Source organism: Panthera tigris, chromosome A1, assembly GCF_018350195.1.
Source record: "Panthera tigris isolate Pti1 chromosome A1, P.tigris_Pti1_mat1.1, whole genome shotgun sequence".
Classification (NCBI taxonomy): Eukaryota; Metazoa; Chordata; class Mammalia; order Carnivora; family Felidae; genus Panthera; species Panthera tigris.
In genome coordinates this window covers 50,418,325-50,441,100 of record NC_056660.1, presented here as the reverse complement: position 1 = coordinate 50,441,100, position 22,776 = coordinate 50,418,325, and the positions used below count along the sequence as shown (strand labels likewise).

Here is a 22,776-nt window from a genome sequence, read left to right as displayed (position 1 = left end):
ATAATTTTGTCTCCTGGTTTTTTCACTTAACATTATATATGAGCATTTCCCCATGTCACTGAATGTTCTGTAAAAAACTTGGTTTTTAGATAACTAACTAATATTCTCGGGTCGTTCGTTTTGATTTTTATTGTTTTCAGTGATGAACTGTTAGGACTGGATGAGGCAGAATAAATCCTGACACAGAATTAAAAGACAGGGTGGTGAGGTTTGGTGCAATGATCTGAGATGTCAGCGTGGAGGGGACAGTGACAGTGGCAGTCAGTCTTCTGCCAGCAGCAACATGAGGTCGCTGAGAGGCAGGTGACAGAAAGTCAATTCAAAGACATGCACTTAAGACAGTGTAATAGTTTTTTATTTTGTCCTCTCTATCGGCATAAATTTGTAATGCAAAGCACTGTTCAGGCCACAGACTGGCCCTTCCAGGCCGCCACGAGACAAAGCCTTCCCCTTCCGGGTGGGTGCAGGTGCATAATGGACTCCTCAGAATTCAGACGTTGATTATCCAGCCTGTCCCCTTGGACACACGGCCTTTAGATCGCCGCTGTTTATTACTCTTCCACCAGAAGCAGGGCCATTAAAGGAGGAAGAGGTAAAGTTTAAAACTGCCCACTTTGTTCCTTGTTAATCAGTTCTGCTAAAAGGTATGATGGAAAGTGAGGTCAAATATTTGAAGTGCTGGCCTTCATGCACTTCATCAGTTCTGTGTTGCCATAGATAATCAAGAGACTTGCAGAGCAAGGAGCACCAACATAACCTCAAAGGTGCAAGTCAAATTCAGCATCAAGGCTGTTTATCACTTGGTGCTGGGTGGCAGCTTAGCCTGTTAGGTTAGAGAGGACCCCACTCTGGAAAAGGGTGGAGCGAATGGGGCCGAGGCACAGATGACACCCAGCCTCCCCCCCGGGGCTCTGGCCACAATAAGGCCATTCCTCCTCTCCTTCCCCACTTTTGCAGATTCCTGGTATGTTGATCATTAAAGAAGCTAATTATACCTCTGTTCCAATGACTTGAACGGAATTCAGGTAGGGAGCATGGTACTTCAGGTGAAAAGAGACTTGATGTAATGATTCCAGGAAATGTTCCTGAGTCTGATAAATACTCACCAGGTACTGAGAGCAATAAAGATGCAGGGGTGTTTTGCTTTCTTTGTGTTTTCATTGTGAGTTGGGTTGATGATGAGTCTGTTGCCAGCAGGGTATGGTTTCCTCCTGCGCAGAAATGCCAAATTTGCAGTGCTTCGTGGGGAATGAGCTGGGAATGTGATTTCTCCGCTTCTCCAGAAATTTTCTGCCTGCCTGCATGAAATGCTAATGAACGTCTCACACATGACAGAGCAATGAAATATATCCTTCTATGACTATTTTTGGCAAATTCTGACTTTACAAAGTCTAGGTCTTAATGTAATGGTGACGAGACACTTCTAGCAGACCCTTCTGCCTCCTCCCCCAAATCTGTGTCCTGGATGAGCCTCTCCCTGCACCAAGCAGATGTGCTATGTCTCTGATTTGAAATGAGCTCTCTATTACTGTGGCGCCCCTGCATCTCGTCTTACTCCGCTGTGCCTCTGTGTCCAAGTCTCTGGGAAAAGTCTAGCTCCAGCAAAATAAGTCTTGAACTTCAATCTCAGACCAGTCAGACATAGTTATTATTAGGAGTAAATATGTAGCATGAAAGCCTGATTTTATGTATTTATTATTTGAACTAGTTGGGGATGGGAGTAGGACACAGACAGGCAGTCGAACGTGCTTATGGGCTGCAGGTTAAATGCCTAAATGGGTTGAAATTATACCGTCAGATGAATTTACCTGTAGAAGAAAGTAAATGGAAACAACTTCTGGAAGTAACTTTGGATTTAGGGACTTGGCTGATCGGTGGTGCCAGTGGGAGAGCGTAGTTTGGGGCATGGTCGCCTTGACGGTAGAATTGTAGAATTGATGGGTGATACTCTGATACCCTTACCACATCTGCAGCGGGGCCACATCAGATTTGGTAAGTGACAGAAGAATGTATGAGGCACAAGGGTGGAAACTTGCTAACTGCAGAGACAAAAGGATATGCTGCTTTGGGGAAAGTCTTCTGTCAGCGTTGATGATGAAGAGCCCAAACATGGCAAGTGGGGATCCATCCTGCTTCCTGTTTGCGATCCAAGATTGCCTCTGGCAATTGATCACAATTTGTTTTGGCTGTAGAAGAAGAGTGAGAGGGAGAAAAGAAGAAAGAGCTGGATTTTGCAAACGCAATAAAACTTAGAAAGATCCAAGGCAGAGAGAAAGATTAAATTAAGTTAAAGTTACTATCCAAAAGCCCATGGTTGCAAACTATGCCAGGTAAAAGGCCCTTTGATCACTCAAATGCCCAGGAAAAGATGTATTTCCTCTTTTATTCCTCTTAGTTTCTGTCATATAGGAAAAACATGGAAAGATGTCACAACTGGATAAATAAGTTGGGCATATACTTGGCCTGCTGTAGATCTGCTCTCAGAATGGCTTAGGGTGGGGAGGTCAGAATAATGATTAAGTACTGGAAAAGTCCTTAAGTTTTCTGAAAGAGTTTCAATATTTGGAGAAAAAAACTAATAAACCAGCATTTGTGGCTGGAATAGCAAAGCCTGCAAAAGGTTTATTACAGATCACAAAAGTGTGAAGAATATAGGTTGCGTTGACATGCACTGGCCTGATCCAGCAGCACCATGCAGGAGGGAGAACTTGAAGCTTGTGAATCTAGAGAATGTACTTCTCACAGAAGAAGAAAGATATGAAATACAAACGGATTAAAAAAAAGGTTTAGGTAGATAGCAGCAACGGGTTACAAAGGAAGTTATAAGTGCTGGGAGGGTACAGTTCCATCTCTGTTTTTAATATTTGTAAATATCATCATTATTTTTAAAAATGTTTATTTATTTTGAGAGAGAGAGAGAGAGAGAGAGAGAGAGAGAGAGAGTGTAAATGGGGGAGGGACAGAGAGAGAAGGAGAGAGAGAATTCTAAGTAGGCTCCACACTCAGTGCATAGCCTGATACGGTGCTCGGTCTCATGAACCGTGAGATCGTGATCTGAGCCTAAGTCAAGAGTTGGACGCTTAACCAACTGAACCACCCAGACGCCCCCAAATTGTTTGGAATTAAGCTGTGGCACAAATCCTTAATGGTCGCCTTACATGAAACATTTGTTGGTCACACCAGCCTTTTAAAGCTTTAATATTTCTTTGATCTCATCCAGGGATTTGGCAGTTCTTTTGCCTTCAGTTGCGTTGTGTGGCATATGAAAGATACATACACAGTGCATGCCTCACAAAACAAAATGTAACACAGTTTCGTCTACCTATGTTTTATTAAGTACCTACATGATTTGCTTGCTTTGGAACAAAATCTGGAATAGTGATCATTCCTCCTGTGATGAATATTTGCCTCATTAATAAAAAACCTGACCCCTGCCCTTCTGTTTACATGCCTTTTTGTGTACACAAAACTTTTCATCTCAGTGCTGAATCGAAGTGTTACTTGGAAGATGTTTTAAGTAGCAGTGAAATCAACGTGTGTGGTACCAACAAAGTACATGATTCAGCTGAGGTAATGAGAAGATGAACATCTGTGACCAAGTTCATGGCACTGACAGCTACTCTTTGCCTACTGCGTGTCTGCTGGGGATAATAAGGTGCTAACTACTCTAAGACATATTCCAAGTTCAGAGATGTGAAAATGCGGGAAAAGGTGAATCTTAGCATCAAGGGATGCACCTGAATTTAGTTAACCATTTTGTTATTCTGGGTCTTTTATTTATAACTTTTATGTATTTATAAAACAACAACAACAACAAAACCCTTTTTCTCTCATAATACAAGTGTTTCTTGGCATTTGTGACTATTTCTTTGGGATGGATTCTGAGAGGTGGAATTATTCTGTCAAAGAATATAAACATTGTTAAGGTTTTTGACGTGTATTTCTGAAAAGCTTTACAGAAATTATATAGCCGTATGAACAATGTGATTTTGGCTTCCTCAACTTAACTTTAGGGAGAAAAGCTGTGGTAGGTAACCTGCCAAATGGTATCAAAGATGCAAAGTGATGGCATGTGGCTTTGGGGCTAGGTCATACAAGATCACAGCTCCCACCTTGCTCTTTGGACCACATAAAGCCAGAGGAAGCCAGGCACCATGATAAGGGGGCTGCAGCCTCTGAAGAGGTCTCTTTAGGGAGAAACTGAACCTTACAAAGAGAACCAACTTGTGAGTAAACCACCTTGAAAATGAATCCTTTGTCCCAGTCAAGTCTTCAGATGACTGTGATGTCTTACAAAGAAAAAACCACTGTGAGACTCTTTCTGGATTTCATGAAGGAGGAAAGTCTATCTTAAATCCAGATTAGTATCGGCGTGCCTACGTGGCTCAGTCGGTTAAGTGTCCGACTTTGGCTTAGGTTGTGATCTCAGGTTCATGATTCAAGCCTCGCATCAGGCTCTGTGCTGATAGCTGGGAGCCTGGAGCCTGCTTCAGATTCTGTGTCTCCCTCTCTTTCTGCCCTTCCCCTGCTCCTGCTCTCTGTCTCTCTCAAAAATAAAAATAAGCATTAAAAAAATTTAAATCCAGATTAGTATCATGTAATATCACACCTCCCCATTCAAGTTGCATTATCTTATATATTAAACAGAGCCATTTAAATGAATGCACATGCCTTTGATGTGGGATGTTGCCATTTTCCCTGAGTTGCTATGTCTGATCTGTGTGGCTTTGGGTCTTTGCCTCGCAGATGCTTAATGTGGATGGGATCCAAATGTATGTCAAATTACATACTGCTAGACGTTGAGAGTTCAAGACAAAACAGGAGGGTCAAATATCTGTGTGCTGTGGAGGAAGATCACAGTAGCAATTTGATTCAATTCAATTCAATTCAATTCAATTCAATTCAATTCAATTCAAGAAGTACTGACTGAGTGTTAACTCAGCATGTGCTGGCTGGTATGAGTACAGTGGTCACAAAAACTGATGATCATCCCACTTTGATGGAGCTTACAATCAAGAGGAACCATAACTCATCCCAGCTTCAATTGTACCCCTCATCTTCTGTCATAAAATGTAGGTATCCGGGTGTTTGAAGGGTGCTGAGGTTGGGAAAGGGATGTGAAATGTTTCACTGCAAGAAGGAGTATTTCTCTTTCTTAGATAGAATTTCTTAGAGTTCATTAGTTGACTCATTATTTACCCTCAATCCTGTGTGTGTGTGTGTGTGTGTGTGTGTGTGTGTGTGTATTTCCTATGGTGTGTCAGGCACTGTTGGTCAGAAACTCCTCCACCCCCGTGGTATGTACAACCCAACAACATGTCACCAATAGAAGTTCCTATAGTTTGAGCATCAAACAGGGTCTGTCTGCTTTAGGTTGTCCCAGGACCTCTCCTCTCAGGAATAGAAATACTGCTCGTGTTGGTCTTGCTCCTCTTCGGTACCTTCTGTCTGCATGACATCCTGGCCACCCTCAGCGGTGGTGTGATACAGTGGAAAGTTATGGGAACTTGGAAATTTGGAGCTGTCAGAACTAGGTTTGAATCGGATTCTTCCATTTCTTTAGTTGAGTGTGATCTTAGGAAAAATCCTTAATTTTCTTGGTCATCTTCTCTCATCGTTTTTACAGCAATCTTACGATATAGATACAATCAAACCCATTTCACATTTGAGAAAACAGAAGTTTAGCAAGGTTAGGGAGTTTTCCCAAGAGCCAGGGTTCAAATATGTGGAGTCTGATTTTAGTCCAGACTTCAGGACTCCTTTAGGTCAATTGTTAAGAGCTGAACACAGTATTTGGTGCACAGAAAATCTGAAATAAAGTACAGCTATTATTGTGGCTACTATGACTCAGAACCAAGATAATGGAAGAATTTACTAAAGGTGGAAACAAAACCTCAATGGTAGACCTGTGCTGGGGTTATTTTGGAGTACAGGCTGATTCTCCTTCGCCCTCTGACCCCAACCACATGTAAGGCTAACCTCGATTGGAGTGGTAAATGTCATTTGTAATTGGAAGATCTAATTTTTATAATTCTATTTCTGCTGTAATGAAGAATTACACTTTTGACATTTTCAGTTACTGCTCTAGATAGCCATGGATTGACATACGTACCAGGGGCCTTAAATGTAGAGCTGTAATATAGAGATGAAATCTTAATGAGTATGGATCCTGTTAAAAGGTTAAAGTTAAATAAAATATCTGCAATTAAGGCTATTTTGTGGTGTTTAAAATGTTCATATTCTACATGCATAAAAATAGGGCAAAAATATCTATAGATTTTCATAGAAGGCAACACATACACAAATTCTTGGCTCAGCAGGGAGAAATGCAGTCTTAATTCCTTATCATTTCCTTCCCTATCTTATTAGCCTTGCAGAGGTTAATCCTCTGTAAACGCATCTTCTCGGAGTGCTTTCCTTTTCACTCACAAGTTTTATTTATTTATTTTTATCCACTGTAGAAAGATATTGTCCTCATCTTTTTGGTTGCATTTAGGTAGGGAATTGACGTTGTACTAATGTCATGTTTCAGAATGGCTCTCCTATTGCATTTTTTTTTCTTCAAGTTTTCTGTCGCATCTGAAATAGTCTCTAAGTTCCTGGTGAGGATAAAAAGAAATCATGTTATGCCCGTAATTAGAACAAAAAGTATAGCGATTAATTTTCCTTTTTTGAAAGAGAACCAAACCTCATTCTTCTATATGCTTTTGGCCCAAATCATCTTGTTTGGGTAGTCAGGCAGGGTAGTGACTTGGCCATAAATGTATCCACCCTTACGAGTCTCTGGGGAGGTTGAAGAGCTTGAGATATGGCAACCAAAGCATGTGTTCTGATTATTAACAGAACTATGAAAATTGAATTCAAATAAGATCTGCTAATGGGCCCATTTTAAAAACGATTCTTTAAAATTATGCTTAGCAAAGATCAACTTATCTAAGGGGCTGCTGGCAACACCTGTGAGTTTGCAGATTATAACAGGATCTTGATAAGATTCCAAAGCATGGAAGGACAATGAAAAATAAAAATCTCAATCAAAATATTTCTGCTTTTTTTAAAGTTTATTTATTGAGAGAGAGAGAGAGAGTGATGGAGGGGCAGAGAGAGTGAGAGGGAGACACAGAATCTGAAGCAGGCTCCAGGCTCTGAGCTGTCAGCACAGAGCCCGACACAGGGCTTGAACTCACGGACTGGGAGATCATGACCTGAGCCAAGGTCAGACGCTTAACCAACTGAGCCACCCGGGCGCCCTTGTTTTTGTTTTTAGAGAGTTTATTAACCTTCAGGGTCAAATACCAATACTAAAAAAGAACTTTTCCTTTAATTTTATACTACTGTAAATGAGAATATACTGTGGATTTTGTCAAAAATAAGTAAGTGAATTTGAAAATTTGAGATATCCTGCTTACCTGGAATGTGGCTAGGTCCAGTCCATCATCATCCTTTAAACATTTTTCTCTAAATAAATTTAGAGAAATGAATGAATCTAAATATTTTGTTTGGGAATTGTCAAGAAACCCCAAAGTTGTGACTCTTAGTGTGTATTTATTGAAAACTGGAAGAGCCAAGAAAAGACAGAGCCAATTTGAGGAGCCTACGAATGTATAATTAAATCACTCTGCTTTGTGTTTAATTCTGTTAACAGAATCCACTTTCATTTCTCATGTGATGCTCTTCATGATGGGCAATTCATACAATACAGAAGTTAACCTTCCTCATGAAGAGGATGTAAGGTAGTTTTCTGTTTCTGTGATTGAATCACAATCCTTTCAAACTCTTCAACCCAGAGCATTCATCCCTGCTAGAGAACTCGATCTGAACCCCCCTGTAATGTGTGTGAGTGGACAGGTGTAAAAGTACCACAGAGTTATTGATGGGGGAAATGGAAGATTAACTTCTTTCTTAAAAACTGAAAGGCATCTCAGAGCATGTCCTTTGATTTTACCCAGGTATGAGGGTCTGGGAAATGTCTTATTTAAAATATGGGTATTTTTTTATGGGGCTCTTAAATCTCTGTCTTATATTGTAGTTTCCTCCCATATGTTTACCGTCAACTAACAGCTTAGAACTGATGAGCTGTGTGAAAATGTTTTGTAAAGCTGCCTCTCTTCCTTTCTGACAACTGTTTCTTTTGTTTAACTCAAACCTCTTCTTAAACCGAATACAATGTAGTGACAACATTGATGGACAGAGAGGGTATTAACGCTAAGTGAAAGAAGTCAGAGAAAGACAAACACCGTATGGTGTTTATACGTGGAATTTGCAAAACAAGTGAACAAACAAAACAAAACAGAAATAGACTCATAAATATAGAGAACGAACTGGTGGTTGCCAGAGGAGAGGAGTGTGGGGGGGATGGGTGAAATCGGTGAAGGAAATTAGGAGGTACAAACTTCCAGTTATAAAATAAATAAGTCATAGGGATGTAAAGTACAGCATAGAGAATATGGTCAGTACTATAACAATTTTGCATGGTGACAGATGGTAACTAGACTTATCATCGTGATCATTTTGTAATGTGTGTAAATATTGAATCACTATGTTGCACACCTGAAACTAATCTAACATTGTATATCAATCATACTTCAATTAAAAAAAAGGATGCCATTTATGTGCATATTTTTTGTCTATAAAATATGGTCAGTAAGTGTACTTTTACATGACATGAAAGGGAGTTTAGTTAGATATGGTTTCTTTTGTGTGATTAAGATGATGGGATATGCTTGGGTTTTGGGAAGATCGCTCTGGCCACAGTGAGGGAAATGGGCGAGAAATGGCAATGACCGGAGTGAAAGTGGCAGGGGGAGGATGGAGAAGAGGGAAGAGAATTCAAGGATGTTCTAGGAAACGGATTTATTGGAAGGGCGTATTGACGGGGAAGTTTGTTTATTAGGACTCAAAAGTGTAAATTCCATTCATTGAGGTAGCGGATGCAGAGGAAAGATGCCGCTTTGGCACTTTGAGATTGAGACGTGTCTGATCTGTGCATGTGGTTCAGTTAGGACTTGAGCTGGAAACAGAAATCTGCATTGAAGATTCAGAATGAGTAGTGTTCATCTATGCGACATCTGGGAGCATGTGGTTTGAGAAGAGAAAGGAGGGAAGGAAGGAAAATGAGAAAACCCAAACACGAAAGGGTGGGTGGAGGAACCAGAGGTTGGGAGGTGGGTGTATCAGAGAGAGGGTAGGCCAGGATGCTTAGTCTCCACAGCCATCGCGTGAGGAAAGGTTGCGTGAATGGACCAACTTTGGCTCTGAGGGGAACAGCTCCTTTCCAGGGTGGAGTAGTGTGCCTTTCAGTCTTTTTAAAGAAAGACTAGATTCAGTTTGTGCTGCTCCCGAGGAACTTTGTGGAAGTCCAATTCTGCTTTCGTTCATGGAAGTATTTTCATAGAGTAGGAACACAACACAGGATATAATTACTTCAATGCATCCTTAGCTGCCTCTCTGTTAGAGGGAGCCATACTGCCCACCAGCTAAGACCCAAGTCATGACTGGAGGGCGCTGGGTGGGTATGCTAGGTGACATCTAAGACTCTCTGAAGTCTGAAAGTTGATAAAGAGACTATAAAATCATACTTTTTATTGAAGTGTTTTTGCCAAATATAGGTTCAGCTTCAGGGGGCAGTACCCTGCTGCAGTGACCGAACGTACATGCACAGTGAAGCAAAATGGCGTTTCCCCTTCAAGCTCTCCCCACATTGTGATGCCTTAGTCCTCCTCCCCACGTTGTCGTATTCAGGCTTAGAAATTACACGAGTTAACTATTCTGAGGAAAGATCAGACAACCTTTCTTGCGCTGTTATCCTATTTGTATTTGAAAGTAGGGAGGTGTGTTTATAGTTGTTTGTAGTCTACTAGTCTACGACTGGTGAATAGTGTTTCGTCCCGCAAAGATACGGTCTTTTGTTGATACAGACTTGTTACTCTGCTAATTCTACGTCAGAACCTGAACATATCGTAGAGAGCTTCACTCTTATTGTGGCATGATTATGCTGTATCTGTCGTACCAAAGAAGCTTCAGACAGAAACATCTGTTGTTCACGGGGAATCTCTGAGAATACCTTATGTGGAAATAACCACATCTGTAGACCACATTTGATCCTATCACTGACGGGCGGGTGTGGCAGGATTAGGAAGGATATGATTTGTTTTACAGAAAAAACATCTCTGATGGGACATGTTGACTGAAGGTAGCATGTTCAGATGAGGACTAGGATTAGACTTGACTGGAAGTCAAGTTGTTCCTATGATTTCTCTCTCTCAGTTCCAGACTTTATTATACTAAATTACAATTTGCATCATTCAAATGTAAATGAATTTTGAAAAGCCCTGTGTGGGCTTCATGTAATTCTTTTTGGGCAAGAGATGCTCAGTGTTTCACTTATTCCATGATGCAACTGATTCCAAGAAAAAAAAAAATGTGTATTTGAAAGTGCTCTTCCTATTGGAAGGCCTGGTATCATCATATCAAATTCACATCTGGTTTTATTTTGCTGACTGTCTCTCCTCTTGGCTTCCCTAAAGTATATGTGACTTATGGGATATAATGCTCTTTACCCGATTTTCCCTTGTTCCCCAGAGTCTGAATCCTCCCAGAATTATGATCCCGCTTAAATATTGACTATAAAAGTGAGGAACGCAGAGGCAAGTTTTGAAAAGCATGACAAGTTAAAAATGTTATTATGAAAATGTGGAAATTCATTCAATAGTAACACTTCATTTTTGGCCTTTATGAACCAATTTTGCAGCTGATGAACCAACCAATGATGAACCAATCATGATGCAGGATACTTCATAAGTCACCAAACCTCCCTTGGCAGTTTAACATCTTTTGTTCTAGAAGGTAAGAAAATATTCACAAAGCTTTTAATGCTCTCCAGCTGTTCATTGGTAAAGACCTCAACACAAGGCTCAAAGGGTGAAAATTGTGCTTCGTTTATATTTTATATTTTTATTTTTAAATATAAAAGAAATGTTTTATTGTCCTTTGGGGTTAAAATTTCTCGAGTTTTAAAGAATTTTATTTTTATTTTTTAATATAATTTGTTGTCAAATTGGCTCACATACAATAATACCCAGTGCTCATCCCAACAAGTGCCCTCCTCAATGCCCATCACCTACATTCTCCTCTCCTCCACCCCTCATCAACCTCAGTTTGTTCTCTATATTTAAGTCTCTTGTGGTTTTCCTCCATCCCTCTCTGTTTGTAACTATTTTTCCCCTTCCCCCCCCTCATGGTTTTCTGTTCAGTTTCTTAAGATCCACATATGAGTGAAAACATATGGTATCTGTCTTTCTCTGCCTGACTTACTTCACTTAGCATAATACCCTCCAGTTCCATGCACGTTGCTGCAAATGGCCAGATTTCATTCTTTCTCATTGCCAAGTAGTATGCCATTGTATATATAAACCACATCTTCTTTATCCATTCGTCAGTTGATGGACATTTAGGCTCTTTCTATAATTTGGCTATTGTTGAAAGCGCCTCTATAAACATTGGGGTACCAGTGCCCCTATGCGTCAGCACTCCTGTAACCCTTGGGTAAATTCCTAGCAGTGCTATTGCTGGGTCATAGGGTAGATCTATTTTTAATTTTTTGAGGAACCTCCACACTGTTTTCCAGAGCGGCTGCACCAGTCTGCATTCCCACCAACAGTGCAAGAGGGTTCCTGTTTCTCCACACCCTCTCCAGCATCTATGGTCTCTTGATTTGTTCATTTTAGCCACTGTGACCAGCGTGAGGTGGTATCTCAGTGTGGCTTTGATATGTATTACCCTGATGAAGACTGGGATGGGGGGTGCTTCATTTAAATTCTAAAAAAGACTCTATGAGAGCCGTCCGACTTTCTTTAGCCTCCTCTTTCGGGAAATGATCTTCTCTCATCAGCTCTGTGACACCTGTACTGCCTCACAAAGCTTTTTGGTGGTGATTCTGTGGTCACCAGTCCCTTAATGAACAACTCACTTGTGTGAGCTTCTCTTTAGATTTTTTTTCTGACCAGCCTCTTCCAGGTGGGGAACATGGTGTAGTTCTAAACAGGTTCTGTGCAGAATTGGTCATGTAGGATGCTTCCTGGTGAAAAAGGGGGCATGGGACAAATTAGTCTGGGAGACAAATGTAGCGCTTGTGATTAGAGATGGCATATTAAAGGGTCTGAGAAATTCTACAGTAAAGAATTCTTCCTTAAACTCTGTTTTACCCACTAGTAGGCCATACTAATTAAGAGCACCGGCTTTGAACAAAGACTTGGACTGAAATCCCAGGCTCACTAGTAGCCATGAAATTTGGGCAAGTTACTTCCCTGTACGATGGGAATCTTCCGTGCACCATCAGAGCAATGGGAAAAATGAGTTTAACCTCATAGGCTTATTGTGGACAGAAAATAATATAATGTTACGTGCGACATTTGGCAGAGTGCCAGGACCAGAGTCCACACTCAGTTACTCGTTTTTAGTATAACATCATTATTTTATTTGAATGCATGACTCTGGAGGCAACACATGAGAGATTACTCTTCTCAGGAAATACGATATGGGGAATTCTGATCTGACAGATAGAGATGTGTATCAATACTTTTAAAGAACCGAGACAGGCTGTACCCATTCTATCATGAGAATTCTCGAAGTTGGCTGACATGTCCCTCCCAGTGTTGTTTCATAGACAAAATATATAGAATTTGGGGTGATGAATGTGAAATTGACTTTGAAATAGAATACTCAAAGGTTGTTATAAACAAGGTCTATTTTCTGTCTGGAATATCAAAAGCTGAATTCTAGGATGTAAATGTCCAGAAAGAAGCCCCAAGAGGGTGAGAAAGAAGGGAAATTTGTTTCCTCATGTAAAGAAGTTAATGGAGAATTTGAACACCTGTGGGAGCAGGATTGAGGCCGAGTTATCTCTTAGAACAGAGACGAGGTAACAAGACTGATTATTAATAAGGCTCCAGGACATAATTAGTTTTTAAGCCCAACTGAAATGTAGGGAGGTTTTGTGTTCAATTCCAGTCACTGCTCTTTATAGTTTTCTGCTCGCCCTCTGAGCTACCTCCTGCCCTTTTCTTAATTCCTTCCCACCCTAGGCACATTGTTCAGATGAGATAAAACCTTATGGAAACCTGCTCTCTGCTCAACTTTTGAAAGGATCTGATTGTTAATTTGTATGAAAGTATAAAATGGCGTTTCTCAACCTTGGCACTATTGACATTTTGGACTGGATAATTCTTTATTGTGGGCAGCTGTCCTGTGCCTTGAAGGATCTTTAACTAGGTCTCTGGTCTCTACCCACTAGATACCAGTGGCACCCTTCACTCTAGTTGTAGCAACCCACTGTGTCCAGACATTGTCAATGATCCCCGGAGGGCAATATCCCTCTCTCCCCACCCTGAAAACCACTGAGAACAATGCTTTTACAGCAGTTACACCTGTCCCACTCTTGGAGTTAGGTTCCCTTTTTATCACTTGTCATTTCTTAACTACCCAAGATGGAACTTTGAACAGAAAACTCATTTATAAGACATTGTTCATGGAAGAATGGTTTTGGGCAATCACATCAAGAAGGTAGATGTCTCCTTTATTTAAACCAAATAGGTCGAAACTCGTGAGAGCGAGTGAACTCTCCTCCTCAGCAGGTGGCTTGACACAGGTTTGAGGCTTCGTCCACATCTATATTAAAATTTGAAACCTACCTCCCTCCCACCCTTCACTCCAGATATTTTTAATGGTTGGGCATTAAACAATGACTAGGGTCTCTGATAGTCTATCTGACTTAGTCATTAAGAAAGCAAAATATTGGACTGCTACTTTTTGGCCTCTGGTAATTGAATTAGACTTATCGTTCAACAAACCCTATGGCAGAGCAGCATTCTCAACAAAGGCAAAAAACAAATTCTAAATTGGTGATATTTCAGGGTGTCTTTAAATACACATTTGGCACTGAATCCAAAAGAATAAGGGCTGGAGTCCAAAGACTGCTGTTCTTTTCTCTAATTTGCACTTGATCCTTTGCGTGCGTTGCCTCCCCTTTCCCAGCCTCGGTTGTGGTCCTTCTCTGGAAGTTTTGTTTTCCTAAAGAGGAACACGTACTGTGCAATGAAAACGTTGGCTCTAAATCATTTCAGCCATAAAATGTAACCGTTTGGAGCCCAGTAATTGGGCCAGCGGTTCTGGAAATAAGGACTGCCAACATCTGAATGTGTTGGTTAATTGGTCCACAGGGAGAACCCACAGGAGTGTCCAAGAGACCGGTTTTTGACTTTTTTATTTTTCTAGTTTTTCTATGGGACCTGCAATATTCCCTTGCTAATCATCTACCACAACTAACTGTTTATTTGGTGTGGTGGAATGCCGTCGGTACTACAGAATTCATAACTCTGACACGGGAGGAAAGGCTTCAATGCTAGGCCGGCAAAAATATGTGTGCTTTGTAGATTCAGTGCAAAGTAAGCGGGAACATTTCTTTATGGCCACGGCGTGGCTTGGGACACCAGCCACAATGTTATCTGTGAAAACCAGGTTGGTAGTGATGCAAAATCCTTGTGTTGGTCACAGAGCCAATAATTAACTCATTTATTTTAGGTATTTAGAATGTGCTCAGAATTCGCATTGCTTCATGAAATCCATAGTTTAAGAATAAGGACGTATGCTATATAAATGTGCAGGCTCAAAGTAAAAATAGTCAAAGCATTGAGTGGCCTGCTATGTGTTTCAACGATTTGTTCTCTGAAAGTCAGATATTAAGGAGATAGTCTGTCCTGTGAAGTCTGAGAATATGAAGTCCCTGCAAGGAGATAAAGAGAGGGTTTAGTCCTCTTTCCATTTTGACAAACCTGAGAGAATGTGTTAAAATGTACATAACCTTGCACTTTCCTTTTTTAATTAATAAATGTGAATTCTGAGGCCAAGAAATGTGGTTCCAGGGATGTCGGGACTGTCCATTCCAGAAACAAAGGGAGATCCTGGGGGAAGTCAGAGTTGAAGTGAACTTAGCCAGTGGTTGAATACCAGCTTCTCCTTGGGAATATGGTTCAAATTCTGGGCTCACCATTTGTGAGTTTACAATACCTTAAGTAGTTCTAGTCCCACCAAGAGGGAGTAACCTCATTGCTACAAGCTTTCTACCCTCCCTCCCACCATTACAACAAAACATCTCCAGACACAATACAATAAACAAGCATAGGAAGTGTCCGAAACGTAAGAGATGAAGGGCTGCCCGGGACCACAGGACTTGAGGAATGACACGTGGTGAGTTCCTGGGACACTTTCTTGCCATCTTATATTTTGTACAGGCACTTCAGAAGCTTCTAAACCAGAACCACCCATAGGCACAGCCACGAAAAGTTCCAAAAAGAGCCTGCTCCCCTTAGGCAAAGGGCCAGGAAGCATTTTGAAAACATTTAGCCTACTCAAGCCAAATGTCAAACACCAGTGGAAAATGACCCCTCTATCTTCCACCCCTTTGCTGAGTGGGAGCAGGCAGCATGCCCTGGTCACCCCGTAGGGAGGTATCAGCAGGGCTGAGCGGGAAGATAACCTTCTGTCCTGTGCGTGGCGGAAGCAGGCAGTGCTTTGATTCATCCTCCCACTGGGTGGTGTTGGCAGGACCAAGTGGCCAGCTGATCTTCCGTGCCCTGCCCAGTGGAAACCAGTCAGTGCAAATCTGTCAGGGTGGTGTCAGTAGGACCCAGTGCTGACCTGAGACTTCCTCTTCACCCGTGTTGGGGCTAGTGAGCATTTTGCTTTCCCCGGGGTCACTGGGCTGAGCGGGGAGCTGAGCCTCCACTCCATCTAGTAGCAACAAGACAGAATCAGATGGGGGGAGGCAGGGCTAGTTGGCACTTGCCCTGACCCCTCCTCCGTTCCCCTGTGGGCAGCAGAGTCCAGCGTGTAGGAGTTAGCGCCCCGCTTTCACCAAGAAGGTGTCAATGAGGCAGAAGGAGAGCTGCAGAGGAACACCCCACTGCAAGGAGCCTGCGTGAGTCAGTGCCCTACTCTTGCTAAGGTGGTGTTGGCAGGGCTCAGAGGGCATCTGAACATACACACCCATCCCATCTTGTGTGACACCTTACCTGGAGGGCCTGCCCGTTAAGAACGGAAGGTAAAATCGGATACAGAGTCTCACAGTATAATATCCCAAATGCCCAGCACACTATAGAGAGTCACTTGCCATACCAAGAACCGGAAAAATCAAAACATGAATGGGAAAAGATAATCAACAGATGCCAACACTGAGATGAATCAGATTTTGAAATGATCTCACAACTTAAAGCAGCCTCATAAAAATGTTTCACAAGGAATTATGAATTCTCTTGAAACAAATGGAAAGTCAGAAAATCGGAGCAAAAAAAAAATAGAAGTTATAAAAAAAGAACCAAATGGAGATTATAGAACTGAAAAATATAATAATCAAAGTAAAAACTCATGGGATGGGCTCAATAGTAGAGTAGAGAAGACAGGCTAAAATCAATGAATTTGAGGACAGAGCAATAGAATTTACTCAATATGAACCACAGAGAACACACACACACACACACACACACACACACACACACGGAGAGAGAGAGAGACAGACCTCAGACAACTTACTTAAACTGTCTGGATTTCACTCTCCTATCTTTAAAATGAAAGCCATACAGTAGCTATGTCAAAGGAATGTTGTGACAATTAATTGAGATGTATATAAAAGGTTTATTTAGTAGAGTGCCTGGCACATAGTAAGTTCTCAATAAAACTTAACTGTTACAATTATTAAAATCAGCCGGTGTAGGTAGCCATGTGATTTCATCTCTTTGTACGGTTAATTCAGTTCGATATGTCATTCAAGATGTGAACGTTATTCTTAAGAGCTGAGGGAGAGATCAGTGTGGGAGGAGGTTGGGTAGGGAAGGTTTCTTGGATGAAAGTGTTTTTAATCAGGGCTTGGAAGAAGTCTTGGGCCTGAGTGAACAGGGAGAGGCGGCCAGCTGCCTGGAAATGAGAAAGACCTGGCTGGGAGCTCATAAGGGCTACTCCTGGAGATCTTGTTGCCTTCTTGGCAATAAAGGATTAAAAGAGCAGTGAGTGGACAGATGGGAAGGCAGGCCTCAGCCTCTAGGGGACTATTTAGGAAATGACTTTCTTGGTGAATGTGGTTCTGGTCTGAGTGATCTCATAAGAAACAAGTTGCTATGCTATTTACCCGTTAGATATCTGTATACTTGGTCTCCTTCTAGGCCATGGAAAGGCCTCACTCCTTCTGCTTATTAGAAGTGTTCTGCCGTTAGCAACAGCCTTCTACATATGCTTCCATGTGCCCGTGTGCACACAAATATTCACACCACGCTCACATTTACACTCGTACACTCTTTCACACATCATTACATACCCACTTTCAGACATACTCACACATATGCTCGTACGTACTTGCATCGACTTGCACATAGTCACAATCACACACCCCACAGGCACTCATGCATGCAGTCACATATACTCGCATATTCACACACACACCACAGCATACGCACACACTCATGCACAACCGCATACCTGCACACTCTCCAGTTACACAGATGTGCATAAACACACTGTGCACATACAAGCAGTCACATACACTCATGCACAAGCACATTTTGAAACACCTCAGCCTATTTATTTTCACAATATGACATAATATTAATAGACACTTTTCATAAAATAAGCTAAAAACAGCCAGATAACCTATTCTAGTTAAGAAGGAATCTCTACCAATAACAGTAAAAAGGCCACATAGTGAATCTCTTTTATTTGTGTGATTTCTCAAGCTTTTTTTTTTTTTTTTTTTGTAGGAAAGCCTACAAGGTTTTTTTTTTTTTTTTTTTTTGAACGTTTTATTTATTTTTGAGACAGAGAGAGACAGAGCATGAACGGGGGAGGGGCAGAGAGAGAGGGAGACACAGAATCGGAAGCAGGCTCCAGGCTCTGAGCCATCAGCCCAGAGCCCGACGCGGGGCTCGAACTCACGGACCGTGAGATCCTGACCTGAGCTGAAGTCGGCCGCTTAACCGACTGAGCCACCCAGGCGCCCCAAGCCTACAAGGTTTTAAAACTTCTCTTAATAGACAACGGGCATGTAGTGTTTCTGTTTTTTGTTTTTATTTTTTAATTTGCTTTGGGTCTTCGTAGTGCTTTTTAATAATGATATACATTGTGGCTATAAACCTTTTTAAAATAAATAAATCCACTGTTGTTTACCATATCATTTCTAGCTTCTCAGCATTCTCAATTTTACTCTATTTTCTGGGACAGCCATCTGGTTTTCAATTGGTCTTGTAGATTGTTTTTCGCAGTTTGGTAGTGCTTAGATTAATCTTCCAAGCCTTTGGGTTTTTTAAACCTTTGATCTTTGGAATCTCTGAGACTTTTTCTTCTAATCAATGACTTTCATTTCATTCTCTTGCACTCCTACTTGTTTTTTCTAGGAACGTTCTTTTTCTTATTTCGGTATTGCCTTTCACATTCTCGCACGCTGCTTCTTCTGCTTCTGTTCTCCGGCCGTGAATAGCTGCACATGCAGACAGACAACTAAAATTCATGATAAAAAGCCTGACATCATTTCCACAAACCCAAATATACATTTGTCATGCTGTGCACCTAATGGTTGTATCCATCACCAAAGCAATAAGCGAAGCATATTAAGCAGACATACTGGTGCTGAGGATCGATCCTTAGGAGAGTACAAGTAAATACAGTATTTCTCAAATAGATAAACACCACCTGAGTTTCCATCTTACCAAAGACAATTGGGAGCCATAACGAGAACCAGGAATTGCTTCTTTATGGGTTTCTTGGTTTTCGGTTGGGTAAAGAAGGGTCTGTAATTGAGATCAGGGCCATTGGTTCCATGATGGTCAAACAGGGACCAATAATGGCAGTTAAACAAGTAATATAGCTCATCTCTGACCCAGGATAATATTATTTAGAATCAGAAAATACTTAGGTAAGTAGGTATATTTAGCTTTTTTTGGAACTGGGTCTGTTGGCCCAGTTAGGCAATTTTAGACTAGCTCACTAAGTAAATGTGCAGGGACCTAGAAGTGAAATTGTGCTTTCCAAGAGGTTAGGGAAGGGCCAGGGTCTGTACCTGTTTGCTTCGGGTGCTGTTTCTAGCTACCCTACTGTGTCCCCAAGGGACACGGTTGCTAGGGTGCTGCACATTCCTAGGTGCCCAGCCAGAACGGCTGGCCTGTTCCATTGGCAGAAACTAGTCCAGGCTATCATGCTTCAATTCAATTTTTATTCTTCTCTTTGGTGTTGGTATCATTGGTGGTTGTGGTAAAAATAGCAGTCACAGCCTTTTCTATGGCTCCTTGCAGCAAATAAGGGCTTCACATGAATCCTCTTAACTTTTTGAGATAGCTTGAACGACCCTTTCCACTTGATCAGTGGGAAATGGTCTCAAAAAAGTTAGATCGCACATTCAAGAGCCATGCTTCTCCCTCTCGTGGCAGAAGTATTTACTGAACATCCACGTCGCCCCACATTTGTTAGCGCCCTTATGGTGGAGCATAGGGAGCCAATGCAAGACTCTGAAGTCCCTCACCCTTATGGGCCTTTGTTGCCATAGTGATCTAGAAGCCACACCTTGAGATGCTCTGGATTCTAAGATGAATCACTGCTTGGAGGGAGCTGCACTGGAGGGCTGCCACACCTGCTGGTGCTTTTGCCTTTAGTGAGAATCTTTGATGTATTTAGTTACCAAGATTTCATTTATTACTTATTCTGCGACCTAGCTTAGCTGATAGTAAAATGATCCTTAGTTTTATCTAAGTATGTGGAGGTTAAAAATATGTTTTTGTATATATCAAATTTAATCCCCACAAGGATTCTGAAACTTAAATGTTAGATTGATTTCTACCTGATGACTGTAATAACGATACTGTTATTTTCAGATTATTTTCTGCTCTTTTAGGACTATATACCTTCCATTCATAGCATTTATCACAAGTGGGATTTCATATGTGTTTATATAATTCTTTGACCAATGGCTGTCTAAAATTTAAGTTTCCTAAGTTTGAACTAGATAGTTAAGGCCTATTTATTGAATTCAGTTAATAAATGAGTGCCGGTATCAGCAGCAAGTGAATCTCACAACTATCGGCAAGGTACAAAGATTCTTAGAACCAGGGAATTTGGTGGCAGGATTTGAGTAATCCATGGCGTTTGGCAAAGGGACCTTGATTAATTCATCTTCACGATATGGATATATCTGCCTCTGGGACAGGATGGGCCATGCACTTGGGCCAGCATATCCACCCTTATGGCCATTTTGATATGAGGACTATCAACTTCAGGCTCTATATTTTTATGTCAAATATGATCTATATTGGTGAAGAGCCTTTATACCTAGTTTATTAATATAATAGATTCTGATGGTATGCTAACCTTTGTCACAATTACTCTGGGGGCACAGCCAGTTTCATTGCATTTTATGCTTCAAGACCATAGAGAAAATCCACAGCTGCTTTGGTTATAGTGATGTCAGTACTCGTGTGACCATTAGACTCTGAACTTTTGACACTGTAGTATTTAATTACACCTACTAGGTGTTAGTACAGGTGCTGGTCTATGGCTTCCTATAAATACTGAGTGAGTGGCACTCTGAAGGAACACTTCTTTTTTTTAATTTTTTTTTAACGTTTTATTTATTTTTGAGACAGAGAGAGACAGAGCATGAGTGGGGGAGGGGCAGAGAGAGAGGGAGACACAGAATCGGAAGCAGGCTCCAGGCTCTGAGCCATCAGCCCAGAGCCCGACGCGGGGCTCGAACTCACGGACCGTGAGATCCTGACCTGAGCTGAAGTCAGCTGCCTAACCGACTGAGCCACCCAGGCGCCCCTGAAGGAACACTTCTATATGCAATGTAACTGCTTACACAAGAAAAATGACCCCCCCCCCTTTTTATCTCTTGGGATGGTGGATTTATGCTGATCTAGCCACTTTTTCTTAAGTTGGTCTTTTTGGTAACCTATAGTTATTTCTGAGACAATTGACTAGACCTAGTGCAGTCTGTGCCATGGAACTGAGTGACATTAATTGACAAATAGGCGGGTTAATGACTCCGATGTTATTAAAACAGTGCACTAATGATCAACACCAGTGTGCTGACTTCAAAGAGAACTCTTGGAACCAAGGAGAACTACAGGGATAAAATAAATGCAAAACTCAAAATTAGCATATGTTTTCTCTGGATTCAACCAGCAACACAAATCCTGCTCAACTGTGTAGATCTGGCCACCATGGACTTAAGGACACCTAATTAGGTAACTTAATCACTCAATCTAATGAAGAGAATGCAACAGCACTCTGCTTATTTGGACCCAGGTCCTCTTATCTGTGCTTGTGAACAGGATGTGTGATAACAAGATGTCAAAGCAATTGGTGCTTTGTTGGCTGAAGGAGGGCAGTCTACTGAAGCAGACAGAAGGAACAACCAAGGGTATGTGGGAGAGCCATTGCCAAGGAGGAGGTGGTGGCTCCAATCAGAGTGCACTGACTTATCATTTGAGATGGGGCCATCAGCTAAGCGTGTCTTACCTGTGGGGCAGAATCACAGGGCTCCAACAGTACTTAGTCTAGTGTCTTTATGTCAAGTACAGGCCAGACAAGGGAGCAGAAAGGTGTGGAGGCACAAAAGCTGATCTTTTAATCATACTGGTGCAAGTTGAAGGGAGTCACTGTTGGCCAGGTACTGATCCCTCTGCTCGGAGAGCAGGAGTTCTTGTCCTCAAGCTCACAGGAAACAGAGTGTCGTAGGATACCTTGTTTAGGAAAACCTCTTCATCCCCAACCATGCAGATATTTAACCTTTTATCTGGCTCCTTTCATAATTTCCTGAGCAAATCCTTTCATGCGAAGTTGCTACGCATATTATAGTGTGGGAGTTACTGCAGTGACTTATGGAAGCGTATATTCGGGAAGGGAATAGAGAATGGGATGTGTTTCTTGTCTGTAAGTCTCAGAGCTTTTCTCGGAGTACAGAGTGAGGCAAGAGTTAAATGAGAATAATTTAAAATTCATGGCTTGAGAAATAGACTCTGAATGAGGAAGATGAACAGTCCCATGAAAAAGTAGGAGGAAGCATAGAAGTTTCCATCAAGTGAGGTGAAGATTATCAGTGGATTGTGCAATGAGATGGGATAACATTGCTTAGCAGTTGATTTTCGCTAAGTCTCTATAGCGGGAGTTATATAAGCAAAGGAGGCCCCCCCTTTTTTTTATTGCACTGTTCTTTTTTCTTTTCCTTCTCTTAAATTTCTTTTAAAAGAAGCCTAAGGAGCAGCATGCAAAGCATTCAGAATAATGCAAATTTACTCTCAAGTGCTGATAAATCTAAAATAACCTTTTTTTTTTTTTTTTTTTTTTTGCATTTGAACCAAGTACATTTCCATGTACTGTGGAAATTCTTGTTTTGTGGTAGGTTGTGTCACATTTCTCACAATAAGCAGACTTCAACCAGCTTGGCCATTCCTGAAAACGAGGCCCAAAACATTTCTTTCAAAACCTTCCTTTTCAAGAATCTTTCTTTGTGTAGTCTCATGCAAAGTAGTGTTGGTGGCAAAGAGGGCTTTAAAGGAAGAAACACACCATATGAATAGCAAGGAATATTAAGTCAACCCAATTCTCCACTCCAAGAGGCAGAAAACAAGCTTTCTTGCAAACCAGTGGCAAGAAGTGTTTTTTAGACGAGAGGAGTTTGGGAACGGAGGAGGGGAGAAAGCCTCCTTACTCCACACCAGGACAGTGCACAGGGCATTTAATAAGAGT

At 41.4% G+C, this 22,776-nt stretch overlaps 1 long non-coding RNA gene across 9 annotated transcripts in view; it reads left to right on the top strand.

Annotated features, from left to right (window-relative positions):
- Window positions 1-22,776, top strand: part of LOC122236616 — a 133,322-nt gene that overhangs the window by 13,184 nt on the left and 97,362 nt on the right. For all 9 annotated transcript variants that reach the window (XR_006214707.1, XR_006214712.1, XR_006214716.1 and 6 more), the window contains exon 5: window positions 10,748-10,842. This is a non-coding gene — a long non-coding RNA (uncharacterized LOC122236616). The remainder of the gene's footprint in view (window positions 1-10,747; window positions 10,843-22,776) is intronic.